This window comes from Salmo salar, unplaced genomic scaffold (genome assembly GCF_965601325.2).
Source record: "Salmo salar unplaced genomic scaffold, fSalSal1 ptg000071l, whole genome shotgun sequence".
Classification (NCBI taxonomy): domain Eukaryota; kingdom Metazoa; phylum Chordata; class Actinopteri; order Salmoniformes; family Salmonidae; genus Salmo; species Salmo salar.
The window spans coordinates 282,360-302,613 of NW_027675314.1; positions in this window are offsets into that span (position 1 = coordinate 282,360).

The window sequence follows — 20,254 nt, forward strand, 5'->3', positions numbered from 1 at the left end:
CTGTCTGTTTAACCAGCTGGAAACGTCAACTCAACCAGCTGTCTGTTTAACCAGCTGGAAATGTCAACTCATCCAGCTGTCTGTTTAACCAGCTGGAAATGTCAACTCAACCAGCTGTCTGTTTAACCTGCTGGAAATGTCAACTTAACCAGCTGTCTGTTTAACCAGCTGGAAATGTTAACTCAACCAGCTGTCTGTCTAACCTGCTGGAAATTGCAACTCAACCAGCTGTCTGTCTGTTTAACCAGCTGGAAATGTCAACTCAACCAGCTGTCTGTTTAACCTGCTTGAAATGTCAACTCAACCAGCTGTCTGTTTAACCTGCTGGAAATTTCATCTCAACCAGCTGTCTGTTTAACCAGCTGGAAATGTCAACTCAACCAGCTGTCTGTCTGTTTAACCAGCTGGAAATGTCAACTCAACCAGCTGTCTGTCTGTTTAACCTGCTGGAAATGTCCACTCAATCAGCTGTCTGTTTAACCAGCTGGAAATGTCAACTCAACCAGCTGTCTGTCTAACTAACCTGCTGGAAATGTCACCTCAACCAGCTGTCTGTCTAACCAGCTGGAAATGTCAACTCAACCAGCTGTCTAACTAACCAGCTGGAAATGTCAACTCAACCAGTTGTCTGTGTAACTAGCTGGAAATGTCAACTCAAACAGCAGTCTGTCTAACCAGCTAGAAATGTCAACTCAACCAGCTGTCTGTTTAACTAACCTGCTGGAAATGTCAAATCAACCAGCTGTCTGTTTAATCAGCTGGAAATGTCAACTCAACCAGCTGTCTGTCTGTCTAACCAGCTGGAAATGTCAACTCAACCAGCTGTCTGTCTAACTAACCTGCTGGAAATGTCACCTCAACCAGCTGTCTGTCTAACCAGCTGGAAATGTCAACTCAACCAGCTGTCTGTCTAACCTGCTGGAAATTGTAACTCTACCTGCTGTCTGTCTGTTTAACCAGCTGGAAATGTCAACTCAACCAGCTGTCTGTTTAACCTGCTTGAAATGTCAACTCAACCAGCTGTCTGTTTAATCAGCTGGAAATGTCAACTCAACCAGCTGTCTGTTTAACCAACTGGAAATGTCAACTCAACCAGCTGTCTGTTTAACTAACCTGCTGGAAATGTCAACTCAACCAGCTGTCTGTTTAACCAGCTGGAAATGTCAACTCAACCAGCTGTCTGTTTAACTAACCTGCTGGAAATGTCAACTCAACCAGCTGTCTGTCTGTCTAACCAGCTGGAAATGTCAACTCAACCAGCTGTCTGTTTAACCAGCTGGAAACGTCAACTCAACCAGCTGTCTGTTTAACCAGCTGGAAATGTCAACTCAACCAGCTGTCTGATTAACCAGCTGGAAATGTCAACTCAACCAGCTGTCTGTTTAACCAGCTGGAAATGTCAACTCAACCAGCTGTCTGTTTAACTAACCTGCTGGAAATGTCAACTCAACCAGCTGTCTGTTTAACCAGCTGGAAATGTCAACTCAACCAGCTGTCTGTTTAACCAGCTGGAAATGTCAACTCAACCAGCTGTCTGTTTAACTAACCTGCTGGAAATGTCAACTCAACCAGCTGTCTGTTTAACGAGCTGGAAATGTCAACTCAACCAGCTGTCTGTTTAACCAGCTGGAAATGTCAACTCAACAAGGTATTTGTCTGTTTAACCAGCTGGAAATGTCAACTCAACCAGCTGTCTGTCTGTCTAACCAGCTGGAAATGTCAACTCAACCAGCTGTCTGTTTAACCAGCTGGAAACGTCAACTCAACCAGCTGTCTGTTTAACCAGCTGGAAATGTCAACTCATCCAGCTGTCTGTTTAACCAGCTGGAAATGTCAACTCAACCAGCTGTCTGTTTAACCTGCTGGAAATGTCAACTTAACCAGCTGTCTGTTTAACCAGCTGGAAATGTTAACTCAACCAGCTGTCTGTCTAACCTGCTGGAAATTGCAACTCAACCAGCTGTCTGTCTGTTTAACCAGCTGGAAATGTCAACTCAACCAGCTGTCTGTTTAACCTGCTTGAAATGTCAACTCAACCAGCTGTCTGTTTAACCTGCTGGAAATTTCATCTCAACCAGCTGTCTGTTTAACCAGCTGGAAATGTCAACTCAACCAGCTGTCTGTCTGTTTAACCAGCTGGAAATGTCAACTCAACCAGCTGTCTGTCTGTTTAACCTGCTGGAAATGTCCACTCAATCAGCTGTCTGTTTAACCAGCTGGAAATGTCAACTCAACCAGCTGTCTGTCTAACTAACCTGCTGGAAATGTCACCTCAACCAGCTGTCTGTCTAACCAGCAGGAAATGTCAACTCAACCAGCTGTCTAACTAACCAGCTGGAAATGTCAACTCAACCAGTTGTCTGTGTAACTAGCTGGAAATGTCAACTCAAACAGCAGTCTGTCTAACCAGCTAGAAATGTCAACTCAACCAGCTGTCTGTTTAACTAACCTGCTGGAAATGTCAAATCAACCAGCTGTCTGTTTAATCAGCTGGAAATGTCAACTCAACCAGCTGTCTGTCTGTCTAACCAGCTGGAAATGTCAACTCAACCAGCTGTCTGTCTAACTAACCTGCTGGAAATGTCACCTCAACCAGCTGTCTGTCTAACCAGCTGGAAATGTCAACTCAACCAGCTGTCTGTCTAACCTGCTGGAAATTGTAACTCTACCTGCTGTCTGTCTGTTTAACCAGCTGGAAATGTCAACTCAACCAGCTGTCTGTTTAACCTGCTTGAAATGTCAACTCAACCAGCTGTCTGTTTAATCAGCTGGAAATGTCAACTCAACCAGCTGTCTGTTTAACCAACTGGAAATGTCAACTCAACCAGCTGTCTGTTTAACTAACCTGCTGGAAATGTCAACTCAACCAGCTGTCTGTTTAACCAGCTGGAAATGTCAACTCAACCAGCTGTCTGTTTAACTAACCTGCTGGAAATGTCAACTCAACCAGCTGTCTGTCTGTCTAACCAGCTGGAAATGTCAACTCAACCAGCTGTCTGTTTAACCAGCTGGAAACGTCAACTCAACCAGCTGTCTGTTTAACCAGCTGGAAATGTCAACTCAACCAGCTGTCTGATTAACCAGCTGGAAATGTCAACTCAACCAGCTGTCTGTTTAACCAGCTGGAAATGTCAACTCAACCAGCTGTCTGTTTAACTAACCTGCTGGAAATGTCAACTCAACCAGCTGTCTGTTTAACCAGCTGGAAATGTCAACTCAACCAGCTGTCTGTTTAACCAGCTGGAAATGTCAACTCAACCAGCTGTCTGTTTAACTAACCTGCTGGAAATGTCAACTCAACCAGCTGTCTGTTTAACGAGCTGGAAATGTCAACTCAACCAGCTGTCTGTTTAACCAGCTGGAAATGTCAACTCAACAAGGTATTTGTCTGTTTAACCAGCTGGAAATGTCAACTCAACCAGCTGTCTGTCTGTCTAACCAGCTGGAAATGTCAACTCAACCAGCTGTCTGTTTAACCAGCTGGAAACGTCAACTCAACCAGCTGTCTGTTTAACCAGCTGGAAATGTCAACTCATCCAGCTGTCTGTTTAACCAGCTGGAAATGTCAACTCAACCAGCTGTCTGTTTAACCTGCTGGAAATGTCAACTTAACCAGCTGTCTGTTTAACCAGCTGGAAATGTTAACTCAACCAGCTGTCTGTCTAACCTGCTGGAAATTGCAACTCAACCAGCTGTCTGTCTGTTTAACCAGCTGGAAATGTCAACTCAACCAGCTGTCTGTTTAACCTGCTTGAAATGTCAACTCAACCAGCTGTCTGTTTAACCTGCTGGAAATTTCATCTCAACCAGCTGTCTGTTTAACCAGCTGGAAATGTCAACTCAACCAGCTGTCTGTCTGTTTAACCAGCTGGAAATGTCAACTCAACCAGCTGTCTGTCTGTTTAACCTGCTGGAAATGTCCACTCAATCAGCTGTCTGTTTAACCAGCTGGAAATGTCAACTCAACCAGCTGTCTGTCTAACTAACCTGCTGGAAATGTCACCTCAACCAGCTGTCTGTCTAACCAGCTGGAAATGTCAACTCAACCAGCTGTCTAACTAACCAGCTGGAAATGTCAACTCAACCAGTTGTCTGTGTAACTAGCTGGAAATGTCAACTCAAACAGCAGTCTGTCTAACCAGCTAGAAATGTCAACTCAACCAGCTGTCTGTTTAACTAACCTGCTGGAAATGTCAAATCAACCAGCTGTCTGTTTAATCAGCTGGAAATGTCAACTCAACCAGCTGTCTGTCTGTCTAACCAGCTGGAAATGTCAACTCAACCAGCTGTCTGTCTAACTAACCTGCTGGAAATGTCACCTCAACCAGCTGTCTGTCTAACCAGCTGGAAATGTCAACTCAACCAGCTGTCTGTCTAACCTGCTGGAAATTGTAACTCTACCTGCTGTCTGTCTGTTTAACCAGCTGGAAATGTCAACTCAACCAGCTGTCTGTTTAACCTGCTTGAAATGTCAACTCAACCAGCTGTCTGTTTAATCAGCTGGAAATGTCAACTCAACCAGCTGTCTGTTTAACCAACTGGAAATGTCAACTCAACCAGCTGTCTGTTTAACTAACCTGCTGGAAATGTCAACTCAACCAGCTGTCTGTTTAACCAGCTGGAAATGTCAACTCAACCAGCTGTCTGTTTAACTAACCTGCTGGAAATGTCAACTCAACCAGCTGTCTGTCTGTCTAACCAGCTGGAAATGTCAACTCAACCAGCTGTCTGTTTAACCAGCTGGAAACGTCAACTCAACCAGCTGTCTGTTTAACCAGCTGGAAATGTCAACTCAACCAGCTGTCTGATTAACCAGCTGGAAATGTCAACTCAACCAGCTGTCTGTTTAACCAGCTGGAAATGTCAACTCAACCAGCTGTCTGTTTAACTAACCTGCTGGAAATGTCAACTCAACCAGCTGTCTGTTTAACCAGCTGGAAATGTCAACTCAACCAGCTGTCTGTTTAACCAGCTGGAAATGTCAACTCAACCAGCTGTCTGTTTAACTAACCTGCTGGAAATGTCAACTCAACCAGCTGTCTGTTTAACGAGCTGGAAATGTCAACTCAACCAGCTGTCTGTTTAACCAGCTGGAAATGTCAACTCAACAAGGTATTTGTCTGTTTAACCAGCTGGAAATGTCAACTCAACCAGCTGTCTGTCTGTCTAACCAGCTGGAAATGTCAACTCAACCAGCTGTCTGTTTAACCAGCTGGAAACGTCAACTCAACCAGCTGTCTGTTTAACCAGCTGGAAATGTCAACTCATCCAGCTGTCTGTTTAACCAGTTGGAAATGTCAACTCAACCAGCTGTCTGTTTAACCTGCTGGAAATGTCAACTTAACCAGCTGTCTGTTTAACCTGCTTGAAATGTCAACTCAACCAGCTGTCTGTTTAACCTGCTGGAAATTTCATCTCAACCAGCTGTCTGTTTAACCAGCTGGAAATGTCAACTCAACCAGCTGTCTGTCTGTTTAACCAGCTGGAAATGTCAACTCAACCAGCTGTCTGTCTGTTTAACCTGCTGGAAATGTCCACTCAATCAGCTGTCTGTTTAACCAGCTGGAAATGTAAACTCAACCAGCTGTCTATCTAACTAACCTGCTGGAAATGTCACCTCAACCAGCTGTCTGTCTAACCAGCTGGAAATGTCAACTCAACCAGCTGTCTAACTAACCAGCTGGAAATGTCAACTCAACCAGTTGTCTGTGTAACTAGCTGGAAATGTCAACTCAAAAAGCAGTCTGTCTAACCAGCTAGAAATGTCAACTCAACCAGCTGTCTGTTTAACTAACCTGCTGGAAATGTCAAATCAACCAGCTGTCTGTTTAATCAGCTGGAAATGTCAACTCAACCAGCTGTCTGTCTGTCTAACCAGCTGGAAATGTCAACTCAACCAACTGTCTGTTTAACCAGCTGGAAACGTCAACTCAACCAGCTGTCTGTTTAACCAGCTGGAAATGTAAACTCAACCAGCTGTCTGTTTAACCAGCTGGAAATGTCAACTCAACCAGCTGTCTGTTTAACCAGCTGGAAATGTCAACTTAACCAGCTGTCTGTTTAACTAACCTGCTGGAAATGTCAACTCAACCAGCTGTCTGTCTGTCTAACCAGCTGGAAATGTCAACTCAACCAGCTGTCTGTTTAACCAGCTGGAAACGTCAACTCAACCAGCTGTCTGTTTAACCAGCTGGAAATGTCAACTCAACCAGCTGTCTGTTTAACCAGCTGGAAATGTCAACTCAACCAGCTGTCTGTTTAACCAGCTGGAAATGTCAACTCAACCAGCTGTCTGTTTAACTAACCTGCTGGAAATGTCAACTCAACCAGCTGTCTGTCTGTCTAACCAGCTGGAAATGTCAACTCAACCAGCTGTCTGTTTAACCAGCTGGAAACGTCAACTCAACCAGCTGTCTGTTTAACCAGCTGGAAATGTCAACTCAACCAGCTGTCTGATTAACCAGCTGGAAATGTCAACTCAACCAGCTGTCTGTTTAACCAGCTGGAAATGTAAATTAAACCAGCTGTCTGTTTAACTAACCTGCTGGAAATGTCAACTCAACCAGCTGTCTGTTTAACCGGCTGGAAATGTCAACTCAACCAGCTGTCTGTTTAACCTGCTGGAAATGTCAACTCAACCAGCTGTCTGTTTAACTAACCTGCTGGAAATGTCAACTCAACCAGCTGTCTGTTTAACTAACCTGCTGGAAATGTCAACTCAACCAGCTGTCTGTTTAACCAGCTGGAAATGTCAACTCAACCAGCTGTCTGTTTAACCAGCTGGAAATGTCAACTCAACAAGGTATTTGTCTGTTTAACCAGCTGGAAATGTCAACTCAACCAGCTGTCTGTCTGTCTAACCAGCTGGAAATGTCAACTCAACCAGCTGTCTGTTTAACCAGCTGGAAACGTCAACTCAACCAGCTGTCTGTTTAACCAGCTGGAAATGTCAACTCATCCAGCTGTCTGTTTAACCAGCTGGAAATGTCAACTCAACCAGCTGTCTGTTTAACCTGCTGGAAATGTCAACTTAACCAGCTGTCTGTTTAACCAGCTGGAAATGTTAACTCAACCAGCTGTCTGTCTAACCTGCTGGAAATTGCAACTCAACCAGCTGTCTGTCTGTTTAACCAGCTGGAAATGTCAACTCAACCAGCTGTCTGTTTAACCTGCTTGAAATGTCAACTCAACCAGCTGTCTGTTTAACCTGCTGGAAATTTCATCTCAACCAGCTGTCTGTTTAACCAGCTGGAAATGTCAACTCAACCAGCTGTCTGTCTGTTTAACCAGCTGGAAATGTCAACTCAACCAGCTGTCTGTCTGTTTAACCTGCTGGAAATGTCCACTCAATCAGCTGTCTGTTTAACCAGCTGGAAATGTCAACTCAACCAGCTGTCTGTCTAACTAACCTGCTGGAAATGTCACCTCAACCAGCTGTCTGTCTAACCAGCTGGAAATGTCAACTCAACCAGCTGTCTAACTAACCAGCTGGAAATGTCAACTCAACCAGTTGTCTGTGTAACTAGCTGGAAATGTCAACTCAAACAGCAGTCTGTCTAACCAGCTAGAAATGTCAACTCAACCAGCTGTCTGTTTAACTAACCTGCTGGAAATGTCAAATCAACCAGCTGTCTGTTTAATCAGCTGGAAATGTCAACTCAACCAGCTGTCTGTCTGTCTAACCAGCTGGAAATGTCAACTCAACCAACTGTCTGTTTAACCAGCTGGAAACGTCAACTCAACCAGCTGTCTGTTTAACCAGCTGGAAATGTAAACTCAACCAGCTGTCTGTTTAACCAGCTGGAAATGTCAACTCAACCAGCTGTCTGTTTAACCAGCTGGAAATGTCAACTCAACCAGCTGTCTGTTTAACTAACCTGCTGGAAATGTCAACTCAACCAGCTGTCTGTCTGTCTAACCAGCTGGAAATGTCAACTCAACCAGCTGTCTGTTTAACCAGCTGGAAACGTCAACTCAACCAGCTGTCTGTTTAACCAGCTGGAAATGTCAACTCAACCAGCTGTCTGTTTAACCAGCTGGAAATGTCAACTCAACCAGCTGTCTGTTTAACCAGCTGGATATGTCAACTCAACCAGCTGTCTGTTTAACTAACCTGCTGGAAATGTCAACTCAACCAGCTGTCTGTTTAACCAGCTGGAAATGTCAACTCAACAAGGTATTTGTCTGTTTAACCAGCTGGAAATGTCAACTCAACCAGCTGTCTGTCTGTCTAACCAGCTGGAAACGTCAACTCAACCAGCTGTCTGTTTAACCAGCTGGAAACGTCAACTCAACCAGCTGTCTGTCTGTCTAACCAGCTGGAAATGTCAACTCAACCAGCTGTCTGTTTAACCTGCTGGAAATGTCAACTTAACCAGCTGTCTGTTTAACCAGCTGGAAATGTTAATTCAACCAGCTGTCTGTCTAACCTGCTGGAAATTGCAACTCAACCAGCTGTCTGTCTGTTTAACCAGCTGGAAATGTCAACTCAACCAGCTGTCTGTTTAACCTGCTTGAAATGTCAACTCAACCAGCTGTCTGTTTAACCTGCTGGAAATGTCAACTCAACCAGCTGTCTGTTTAACCAGCTGGAAATGTCAACTCAACCAGCTGTCTTTTTAACCAGCTGGAAACGTCAACTCAACCAGCTGTCTGTCTAACCTGCTGGAAATTGCAACTCAACCAGCTGTCTGTCTGTTTAACCAGCTGGAAATGTCAACTCAACCAGCTGTCTGTTTAACCTGCTTGAAATGTCAACTCAACCAGCTGTCTGTTTAACCAGCTGGAAATGTCATCTCAACCAGCTGTCTGTTTAACCAGCTGGAAATGTCAACTCAACCAGCTGTCTGTCTGTTTAACCAGCTGGAAATGTCAACTCAACCAGCTGTCTGTCTGTTTAACCTGCTGGAAATGTCCACTCAACTAGCAGTCTGTTTAACCAGCTGGAAATGTCAACTCAACCAGCTGTTTGTCTAACTAACCTGCTGGAAATGTCACCTCAACCAGCTGTCTGTCTAACCAGCTGGAAATGTCAACTCAACCAGCTGTCTAACTAACCAGCTGGAAATGTCAAATCAACCAGCTGTCTGTTTAACCAGCTGGAAATGTAAACTCAACCAGCCTTCTGTTTAACTAACCTGCTGGAAATGTCAACTCAACCAGCTGTCTGTTTAACCAGCTGGAAATGTCAACTCAACCAGCTGTCTGTTTAACCAGCTGGAAATGTCAACTCAACAAGGTATCTGTCTGTTTAACCAGCTGGAAATGTCAACTCAACCAGCTGTCTGTCTGTCTAACCTGCTGGAAATGTCACCTCAACCAGCTGTCTGTCTAACTAACCTGCTGGAAATGTCAACTCAACCAGCTGTCTGTCTAACCAGCTGGAAATGTCAACTCAACCAGCTGTCTGTTTAACCAGCTGGAAATGTCAACTCAACCAGCTGTCTGTTTAACCAGCTGGAAATGTCAACTCAACAAGGTATCTGTCTGTTTAACCAGCTGGAAATGTCAACTCAACCAGCTGTCTGTCTGTCTAACCTGCTGGAAATGTCACCTCAACCAGCTGTCTGTCTAAACAGCTGGAAATGTCAACTCAACCAGCTGTCTGTTTAACCTGCTTGAAATGTCAACTCAACCAGCTGTCTGTTTAACCTGCTGGAAATGTCAACTCAACCAGCTGTCTGTTTAACCAGCTGGAAATGTCAACTCAACCAGTTGTTTGTCTAACTAACCTGCTGGAAATGTCACCTCAACCAGCTGTCTGTCTAACCAGCTGGAAATGTCAACTCAACCAGCTGTCTAACTAACCAGCTGGAAATGTCAAATCAACCAGCTGTCTGTTTAACCAGCTGGAAATGTAAACTCAACCAGCTGTCTGTTTAACTAACCTGCTGGAAATGTCAACTCAACCAGCTGTCTGTTTAACCAGCTGGAAATGTCAACTCAACCAGCTGTCTGTTTAACCAGCTGGAAATGTCAACTCAACAAGGTATCTGTCTGTTTAACCAGCTGGAAATGTCAACTCAACCAGCTGTCTGTCTGTCTAACCTGCTGGAAATGTCACCTCAACCAGCTGTCTGTATAAACAGCTGGAAATGTCAACTCAACCAGCTGACTAACTAACCAGCTGGAAATGTCAACTCAACCAGTTGTCTGTGTAACTAGCTGGAAATGTCAACTCAAACAGCAGTCTGTCTAACCAGCTAGAAATGTCAACTCAACCAGCTGTCTGTTTAACTAACCTGCTGGAAATGTCAACTCAACCAGCTGTCTGTTTAACCAGCTGGAAATGTCAACTCAACCAGCTGTCTGTTTAACTAACCTGCTGGAAATGTCAACTCAACCAGCTGTCTGTCTGTCTAACCAGCTGGAAATGTCAACTCAACCAGCTGTCTGTTTAACCAGCTGGAAATGTCAACTCAACAAGGTATTTGTCTGTTTAACCAGCTGGAAATGTCAACTCAACCAGCTGTCTGTTTAACCAGCTGGAAATGTCATCTCAACCAGCTGTCTGTTTAACCAGCTGGAAATGTCAACTCAACCAGCTGTCTGTCTGTTTAACCAGCTGGAAATGTCAACTCAACCAGCTGTCTGTCTGTTTAACCTGCTGGAAATGTCCACTCAACTAGCAGTCTGTTTAACCAGCTGGAAATGTCAACTCAACCAGCTGTTTGTCTAACTAACCTGCTGGAAATGTCACCTCAACCAGCTGTCTGTTTAACCTGCTTGAAATGTCAACTCAACCAGCTGTCTGTTTAACCTGCTGGAAATGTCAACTCAACCAGCTGTCTGTTTAACCAGCTGGAAATGTCAACTCAACCAGCTGTCTTTTTAACCAGCTGGAAACGTCAACTCAACCAGCTGTCTGTCTAACCTGCTGGAAATTGCATCTCAAACAGCTGTCTGTCTGTTTAACCAGCTGGAAATGTCAACTCAACCAGCTGTCTGTTTAACCTGCTTGAAATGTCAACTCAACCAGCTGTCTGATTAACCAGCTGGAAATGTCATCTCAACCAGCTGTCTGTTTAACCAGCTGGAAATGTCAACTCAACCAGCTGTCTGTCTGTTTAACCAGCTGGAAATGTCAACTCAACCAGCTGTCTGTCTGTTTAACCTGCTGGAAATGTCCACTCAACTAGCAGTCTGTTTAACCAGCTGGAAATGTCAACTCAACCAGCTGTTTGTCTAACTAACCTGCTGGAAATGTCACCTCAACCAGCTGTCTGACTAACCAGCTGGAAATGTCAACTCAACCAGCTGTCTAACTAACCAGCTGGAAATGTCAAATCAACCAGCTGTCTGTTTAACCAGCTGGAAATGTAAACTCAACCAGCTGTCTGTTTAACTAACCTGCTGGAAATGTCAACTCAACCAGCTGTCTGTTTAACCAGCTGGAAATGTCAACTCAACCAGCTGTCTGTTTAACCAGCTGGAAATGTCAACTCAACAAGGTATCTGTCTGTTTAACCAGCTGGAAATGTCAACTCAACCAGCTGTCTGTCTATCTAACCTGCTGGAAATGTCACCTCAACCTGCTGTCTGTCTAACTGACCTGCTGGAAATGTCAACTCAACCAGCTGTCTGTCTAACCAGCTGGAAATGTCAACTCAACCAGCTGTCTGTTTAACCAGCTGGAAATGTCAACTCAAACAGCAGTCTGTTTAACCAGCTGGAAATGTCAACTCAACCAGCTGTCTGTTTAACTAACCTGCTGGAAATGTCAACTCAACCAGCTGTCTGTCTGTCTAACCAGCTGGAAATGTCAACTCAACCAGCTGTCTGTTTAACCAGCTGGAAACGTCAACTCAACCAGCTGTCTGTTTAACCAGCTGGAAATGTCAACTCAACCAGCTGTCTGTTTAACCAGCTGGAAATGTCAACTCAACCAGCTGTCTGTTTAACCAGCTGGAAATGTCAACTCAACCAGCTGTCTGTTTAACTAACCTGCTGGAAATGTCAACTCAACCAGCTGTCTGTTTAACCAGCTGGAAATGTCAACTCAACAAGGTATTTGTCTGTTTAACCAGCTGGAAATGTCAACTCAACCAGCTGTCTGTCTGTCTAACCAGCTGGAAATGTCAACTCAACCAGCTGTCTGTTTAACCTGCTGGAAATGTCAACTTAACCAGCTGTCTGTTTAACCAGCTGGAAATGTTAATTCAACCAGCTGTCTGTCTAACCTGCTGGAAATTGCAACTCAACCAGCTGTCTGTCTGTTTAACCAGCTGGAAATGTCAACTCAACCAGCTGTCTGTTTAACCTGCTTGAAATGTCAACTCAACCAGCTGTCTGTTTAACCTGCTGGAAATGTCAACTCAACCAGCTGTCTGTTTAACCAGCTGGAAATGTCAACTCAACCAGCTGTCTTTTTAACCAGCTGGAAACGTCAACTCAACCAGCTGTCTGTCTAACCTGCTGGAAATTGCAACTCAACCAGCTGTCTGTCTGTTTAACCAGCTGGAAATGTCAACTCAACCAGCTGTCTGTTTAACCTGCTTGAAATGTCAACTCAACCAGCTGTCTGTTTAACCAGCTGGAAATGTCATCTCAACCAGCTGTCTGTTTAACCAGCTGGAAATGTCAACTCAACCAGCTGTCTGTCTGTTTAACCAGCTGGAAATGTCAACTCAACCAGCTGTCTGTCTGTTTAACCTGCTGGAAATGTCCACTCAACTAGCAGTCTGTTTAACCAGCTGGAAATGTCAACTCAACCAGCTGTTTGTCTAACTAACCTGCTGGAAATGTCACCTCAACCAGCTGTCTGTCTAACCAGCTGGAAATGTCAACTCAACCAGCTGTCTAACTAACCAGCTGGAAATGTCAAATCAACCAGCTGTCTGTTTAACCAGCTGGAAATGTAAACTCAACCAGCCTTCTGTTTAACTAACCTGCTGGAAATGTCAACTCAACCAGCTGTCTGTTTAACCAGCTGGAAATGTCAACTCAACCAGCTGTCTGTTTAACCAGCTGGAAATGTCAACTCAACAAGGTATCTGTCTGTTTAACCAGCTGGAAATGTCAACTCAACCAGCTGTCTGTCTGTCTAACCTGCTGGAAATGTCACCTCAACCAGCTGTCTGTCTAACTAACCTGCTGGAAATGTCAACTCAACCAGCTGTCTGTCTAACCAGCTGGAAATGTCAACTCAACCAGCTGTCTGTTTAACCAGCTGGAAATGTCAACTCAACCAGCTGTCTGTTTAACCAGCTGGAAATGTCAACTCAACAAGGTATCTGTCTGTTTAACCAGCTGGAAATGTCAACTCAACCAGCTGTCTGTCTGTCTAACCTGCTGGAAATGTCACCTCAACCAGCTGTCTGTCTAAACAGCTGGAAATGTCAACTCAACCAGCTGTCTGTTTAACCTGCTTGAAATGTCAACTCAACCAGCTGTCTGTTTAACCTGCTGGAAATGTCAACTCAACCAGCTGTCTGTTTAACCAGCTGGAAATGTCAACTCAACCAGTTGTTTGTCTAACTAACCTGCTGGAAATGTCACCTCAACCAGCTGTCTGTCTAACCAGCTGGAAATGTCAACTCAACCAGCTGTCTAACTAACCAGCTGGAAATGTCAAATCAACCAGCTGTCTGTTTAACCAGCTGGAAATGTAAACTCAACCAGCTGTCTGTTTAACTAACCTGCTGGAAATGTCAACTCAACCAGCTGTCTGTTTAACCAGCTGGAAATGTCAACTCAACCAGCTGTCTGTTTAACCAGCTGGAAATGTCAACTCAACAAGGTATCTGTCTGTTTAACCAGCTGGAAATGTCAACTCAACCAGCTGTCTGTCTGTCTAACCTGCTGGAAATGTCACCTCAACCAGCTGTCTGTCTAAACAGCTGGAAATGTCAACTCAACCAGCTGACTAACTAACCAGCTGGAAATGTCAACTCAACCAGTTGTCTGTGTAACTAGCTGGAAATGTCAACTCAAACAGCAGTCTGTCTAACCAGCTAGAAATGTCAACTCAACCAGCTGTCTGTTTAACTAACCTGCTGGAAATGTCAACTCAACCAGCTGTCTGTTTAACCAGCTGGAAATGTCAACTCAACCAGCTGTCTGTTTAACTAACCTGCTGGAAATGTCAACTCAACCAGCTGTCTGTCTGTCTAACCAGCTGGAAATGTCAACTCAACCAGCTGTCTGTTTAACCAGCTGGAAATGTCAACTCAACAAGGTATTTGTCTGTTTAACCAGCTGGAAATGTCAACTCAACCAGCTGTCTGTTTAACCAGCTGGAAATGTCATCTCAACCAGCTGTCTGTTTAACCAGCTGGAAATGTCAACTCAACCAGCTGTCTGTCTGTTTAACCAGCTGGAAATGTCAACTCAACCAGCTGTCTGTCTGTTTAACCTGCTGGAAATGTCCACTCAACTAGCAGTCTGTTTAACCAGCTGGAAATGTCAACTCAACCAGCTGTTTGTCTAACTAACCTGCTGGAAATGTCACCTCAACCAGCTGTCTGTTTAACCTGCTTGAAATGTCAACTCAACCAGCTGTCTGTTTAACCTGCTGGAAATGTCAACTCAACCAGCTGTCTGTTTAACCAGCTGGAAATGTCAACTCAACCAGCTGTCTTTTTAACCAGCTGGAAACGTCAACTCAACCAGCTGTCTGTCTAACCTGCTGGAAATTGCATCTCAAACAGCTGTCTGTCTGTTTAACCAGCTGGAAATGTCAACTCAACCAGCTGTCTGTTTAACCTGCTTGAAATGTCAACTCAACCAGCTGTCTGATTAACCAGCTGGAAATGTCATCTCAACCAGCTGTCTGTTTAACCAGCTGGAAATGTCAACTCAACCAGCTGTCTGTCTGTTTAACCAGCTGGAAATGTCAACTCAACCAGCTGTCTGTCTGTTTAACCTGCTGGAAATGTCCACTCAACTAGCAGTCTGTTTAACCAGCTGGAAATGTCAACTCAACCAGCTGTTTGTCTAACTAACCTGCTGGAAATGTCACCTCAACCAGCTGTCTGACTAACCAGCTGGAAATGTCAACTCAACCAGCTGTCTAACTAACCAGCTGGAAATGTCAAATCAACCAGCTGTCTGTTTAACCAGCTGGAAATGTAAACTCAACCAGCTGTCTGTTTAACTAACCTGCTGGAAATGTCAACTCAACCAGCTGTCTGTTTAACCAGCTGGAAATGTCAACTCAACCAGCTGTCTGTTTAACCAGCTGGAAATGTCAACTCAACAAGGTATCTGTCTGTTTAACCAGCTGGAAATGTCAACTCAACCAGCTGTCTGTCTATCTAACCTGCTGGAAATGTCACCTCAACCTGCTGTCTGTCTAACTGACCTGCTGGAAATGTCAACTCAACCAGCTGTCTGTCTAACCAGCTGGAAATGTCAACTCAACCAGCTGTCTGTTTAACCAGCTGGAAATGTCAACTCAAACAGCAGTCTGTTTAACCAGCTGGAAATGTCAACTCAACCAGCTGTCTGTTTAACTAACCTGCTGGAAATGTCAACTCAACCAGCTGTCTGTCTGTCTAACCAGCTGGAAATGTCAACTCAACCAGCTGTCTGTTTAACCAGCTGGAAACGTCAACTCAACCAGCTGTCTGTTTAACCAGCTGGAAATGTCAACTCAACCAGCTGTCTGTTTAACCAGCTGGAAATGTCAACTCAACCAGCTGTCTGTTTAACCAGCTGGAAATGTCAACTCAACCAGCTGTCTGTTTAACTAACCTGCTGGAAATGTCAACTCAACCAGCTGTCTGTTTAACCAGCTGGAAATGTCAACTCAACAAGGTATTTGTCTGTTTAACCAGCTGGAAATGTCAACTCAACCAGCTGTCTGTCTGTCTAACCAGCTGGAAATGTCAACTCAACCAGCTGTCTGTTTAACCTGCTGGAAATGTCAACTTAACCAGCTGTCTGTTTAACCAGCTGGAAATGTTAATTCAACCAGCTGTCTGTCTAACCTGCTGGAAATTGCAACTCAACCAGCTGTCTGTCTGTTTAACCAGCTGGAAATGTCAACTCAACCAGCTGTCTGTTTAACCTGCTTGAAATGTCAACTCAACCAGCTGTCTGTTTAACCTGCTGGAAATGTCAACTCAACCAGCTGTCTGTTTAACCAGCTGGAAATGTCAACTCAACCAGCTGTCTTTTTAACCAGCTGGAAACGTCAACTCAACCAGCTGTCTGTCTAACCTGCTGGAAATTGCAACTCAACCAGCTGTCTGTCTGTTTAACCAGCTGGAAATGTCAACTCAACCAGCTGTCTGTTTAACCTGCTTGAAATGTCAACTCAACCAGCTGTCTGTTTAACCAGCTGGAAATGTCATCTCAACCAGCTGTCTGTTTAACCAGCTGGAAATGTCAACTCAACCAGCTGTCTGTCTGTTTAACCAGCTGGAAATGTCAACTCAACCAGCTGTCTGTCTGTTTAACCTGCTGGAAATGTCCACTCAACTAGCAGTCTGTTTAACCAGCTGGAAATGTCAACTCAACCAGCTGTTTGTCTAACTTACCTGCTGGAAATGTCACCTCAACCAGCTGTCTGTCTAACCAGCTGGAAATGTCAACTCAACCAGCTGTCTAACTAACCAGCTGGAAATGTCAAATCAACCAGCTGTCTGTTTAACCAGCTGGAAATGTAAACTCAACCAGCCTTCTGTTTAACTAACCTGCTGGAAATGTCAACTCAACCAGCTGTCTGTTTAACCAGCTGGAAATGTCAACTCAACCAGCTGTCTGTTTAACCAGCTGGAAATGTCAACTCAACAAGGTATCTGTCTGTTTAACCAGCTGGAAATGTCAACTCAACCAGCTGTCTGTCTGTCTAACCTGCTGGAAATGTCACCTCAACCAGCTGTCTGTCTAACTAACCTGCTGGAAATGTCAACTCAACCAGCTGTCTGTCTAACCAGCTGGAAATGTCAACTCAACCAGCTGTCTGTTTAACCAGCTGGAAATGTCAACTCAACCAGCTGTCTGTTTAACCAGCTGGAAATGTCAACTCAACAAGGTATCTGTCTGTTTAACCAGCTGGAAATGTCAACTCAACCAGCTGTCTGTCTGTCTAACCTGCTGGAAATGTCACCTCAACCAGCTGTCTGTCTAAACAGCTGGAAATGTCAACTCAACCAGCTGTCTGTTTAACCTGCTTGAAATGTCAACTCAACCAGCTGTCTGTTTAACCTGCTGGAAATGTCAACTCAACCAGCTGTCTGTTTAACCAGCTGGAAATGTCAACTCAACCAGTTGTTTGTCTAACTAACCTGCTGGAAATGTCACCTCAACCAGCTGTCTGTCTAACCAGCTGGAAATGTCAACTCAACCAGCTGTCTAACTAACCAGCTGGAAATGTCAAATCAACCAGCTGTCTGTTTAACCAGCTGGAAATGTAAACTCAACCAGCTGTCTGTTTAACTAACCTGCTGGAAATGTCAACTCAACCAGCTGTCTGTTTAACCAGCTGGAAATGTCAACTCAACCAGCTGTCTGTTTAACCAGCTGGAAATGTCAACTCAACAAGGTATCTGTCTGTTTAACCAGCTGGAAATGTCAACTCAACCAGCTGTCTGTCTGTCTAACCTGCTGGAAATGTCACCTCAACCAGCTGTCTGTCTAAACAGCTGGAAATGTCAACTCAACCAGCTGACTAACTAACCAGCTGGAAATGTCAACTCAACCAGTTGTCTGTGTAACTAGCTGGAAATGTCAACTCAAACAGCAGTCTGTCTAACCAGCTAGAAATGTCAACTCAACCAGCTGTCTGTTTAACTAACCTGCTGGAAATGTCAACTCAACCAGCTGTCTGTTTAACCAGCTGGAAATGTCAACTCAACCAGCTGTCTGTTTAACTAACCTGCTGGAAATGTCAACTCAACCAGCTGTCTGTCTGTCTAACCAGCTGGAAATGTCAACTCAACCAGCTGTCTGTTTAACCAGCTGGAAATGTCAACTCAACAAGGTATTTGTCTGTTTAACCAGCTGGAAATGTCAACTCAACCAGCTGTCTGTTTAACCAGCTGGAAATGTCATCTCAACCAGCTGTCTGTTTAACCAGCTGGAAATGTCAACTCAACCAGCTGTCTGTCTGTTTAACCAGCTGGAAATGTCAACTCAACCAGCTGTCTGTCTGTTTAACCTGCTGGAAATGTCCACTCAACTAGCAGTCTGTTTAACCAGCTGGAAATGTCAACTCAACCAGCTGTTTGTCTAACTAACCTGCTGGAAATGTCACCTCAACCAGCTGTCTGTCTAACCAGCTGGAAATGTCAACTCAACCAGCTGTCTAACTAACCAGCTGGAAATGTCAAATCAACCAGCTGTCTGTTTAAACTGCTGGAAATGTCAACTCAACCAGCTGTCTGTTTAACCAGCTGGAAATGTCAACTCAACCAGCTGTCTGTTTAACCAGCTGGAAATGTCAACTCAACAAGGTATCTGTCTGTTTAACCAGCTGGAAATGTCAACTCAACCAGCTGTCTGTCTGTCTACCCTGCTGGAAATGTCACCTCAACCAGCTGTCTGTCTAACTAACCTGCTGGAAATGTCAACTCAACCAGCTGTCTGTCTAACCAGCTGGAAATGTCAACTCAACCAGCTGTCTGTTTAACCAGCTGGAAATGTCAACTCAACCAGCTGTCAGTTTAACCAGCTGGAAATGTCAACTCAACAAGTTATCTGTCTGTTTAACCAGCTGGAAATGTCAACTCAACCAGCTGTCTGTCTGTCTAACCTGCTGGAAATGTCACCTCAACCAGCTGTCTGTCTAAACAGCTGGAAATGTCAACTCAACCAGCTGTCTAACTAACCAGCTGGAAATGTCAACTCAACCAGTTGTCTGTGTAACTAGCTGGAAATGTCAACTCAAACAGCAGTCTGTCTAACCAGCTAGAAATGTCAACTCAACCAGCTGTCTGTTTAACTAACCTGCTGGAAATGTCAACTCAACCAGCTGTCTGTTTAACCAGCTGGAAATGTCAACTCAACCAGCTGTCTGTTTAACTAACCTGCTGGAAATGTCAACTCAACCAGCTGTCTGTCTGTCTAACCAGCTGGAAATGTCAACTCAACCAGCTGTCTGTTTAACCAGCTGGAAATGTCAACTCAACAAGGTATTTGTCTGTTTAACCAGCTGGAAATGTCAACTCAACCAGCTGTCTGTCTGTTTAACCAGCTGGAAATGTCAACTCAACCAGCTGTCTGTTTAACCTGCTTGAAATGTCAACTCAACCAGCTGTCTGTTTAACCAGCTGGAAATGTCAACTCAACCAGCTGTCTGTCTGTTTAACCAGCTGGAAATGTCAACTTAACCAGCTGTCTGTTTAACCAGCTGGAAATGTTAACTCAACTAGCAGTCTGTTTAACCAGCTGGAAATGTCAACTCAACCAGCTGTCTGTCTAACTAACCTGCTGGAAATGTCACCTCAACCAGCGGTCTGTCTAACCAGCTGGAAATGTCAACTCAACCAGCTGTCTAACTAACCAGCTGGAAATGTCAAATCAACCAGCTGTCTGTTTAACCAGCTGGAAATGTAAACTCAACCAGCTGTCTGTTTAACTAACCTGCTGGAAATGTCAACTCAACCAGCTGTCTGTTTAACCAGCTGGAAATGTCAACTCAACCAGCTGTCTGTTTAACCAGCTGGAAATGTCAACTCAACAAGGTATCTGTCTGTTTAACCAGCTGGAAATGTCAACTCAACCAGCTGTCTGTCTGTCTAACCTGCTGGAAATGTCAAATCAACCAGCTGTCTGTCTAACTAACCTGCTGGAAATGTCAACTCAACCAGCTGTCTGTCTAACCAGCTGGAAATGTCACCTCAACCAGCTGTCTGTTTAACCAGCTGGAAATGTCAACTCAACCAGCTGTCTGTTTAACCAGCTGGAAATGTCAACTCAACAAGGTATCTGTCTGTTTAACCAGCTGGAAATGTCAACTCAACCAGCTGTCTGTCTGTCTAACCTGCTGGAAATGTCACCTCAACCAGTTGTCTGTGTAACTAGCTGGAAATGTCAACTCAAACAGCAGTCTGTCTAACCAGCTAGAAATGTCAACTCAACCAGCTGTCTGTTTAACTAACCTGCTGGAAATGTCAACTCAACCAGCTGTCTGTTTAACCAGCTGGAAATGTCAACTCAACCAGCTGTCTGTTTAACCAGCTGGAAATGTTAACTCAACTAGCAGTCTGTTTAACCAGCTGGAAATGTCAACTCAACCAGCTGTCTAACTAACCAGCTGGAAATGTCAAATCAACCAGCTGTCTGTTTAATCAGCTGGAAATGTCAACTC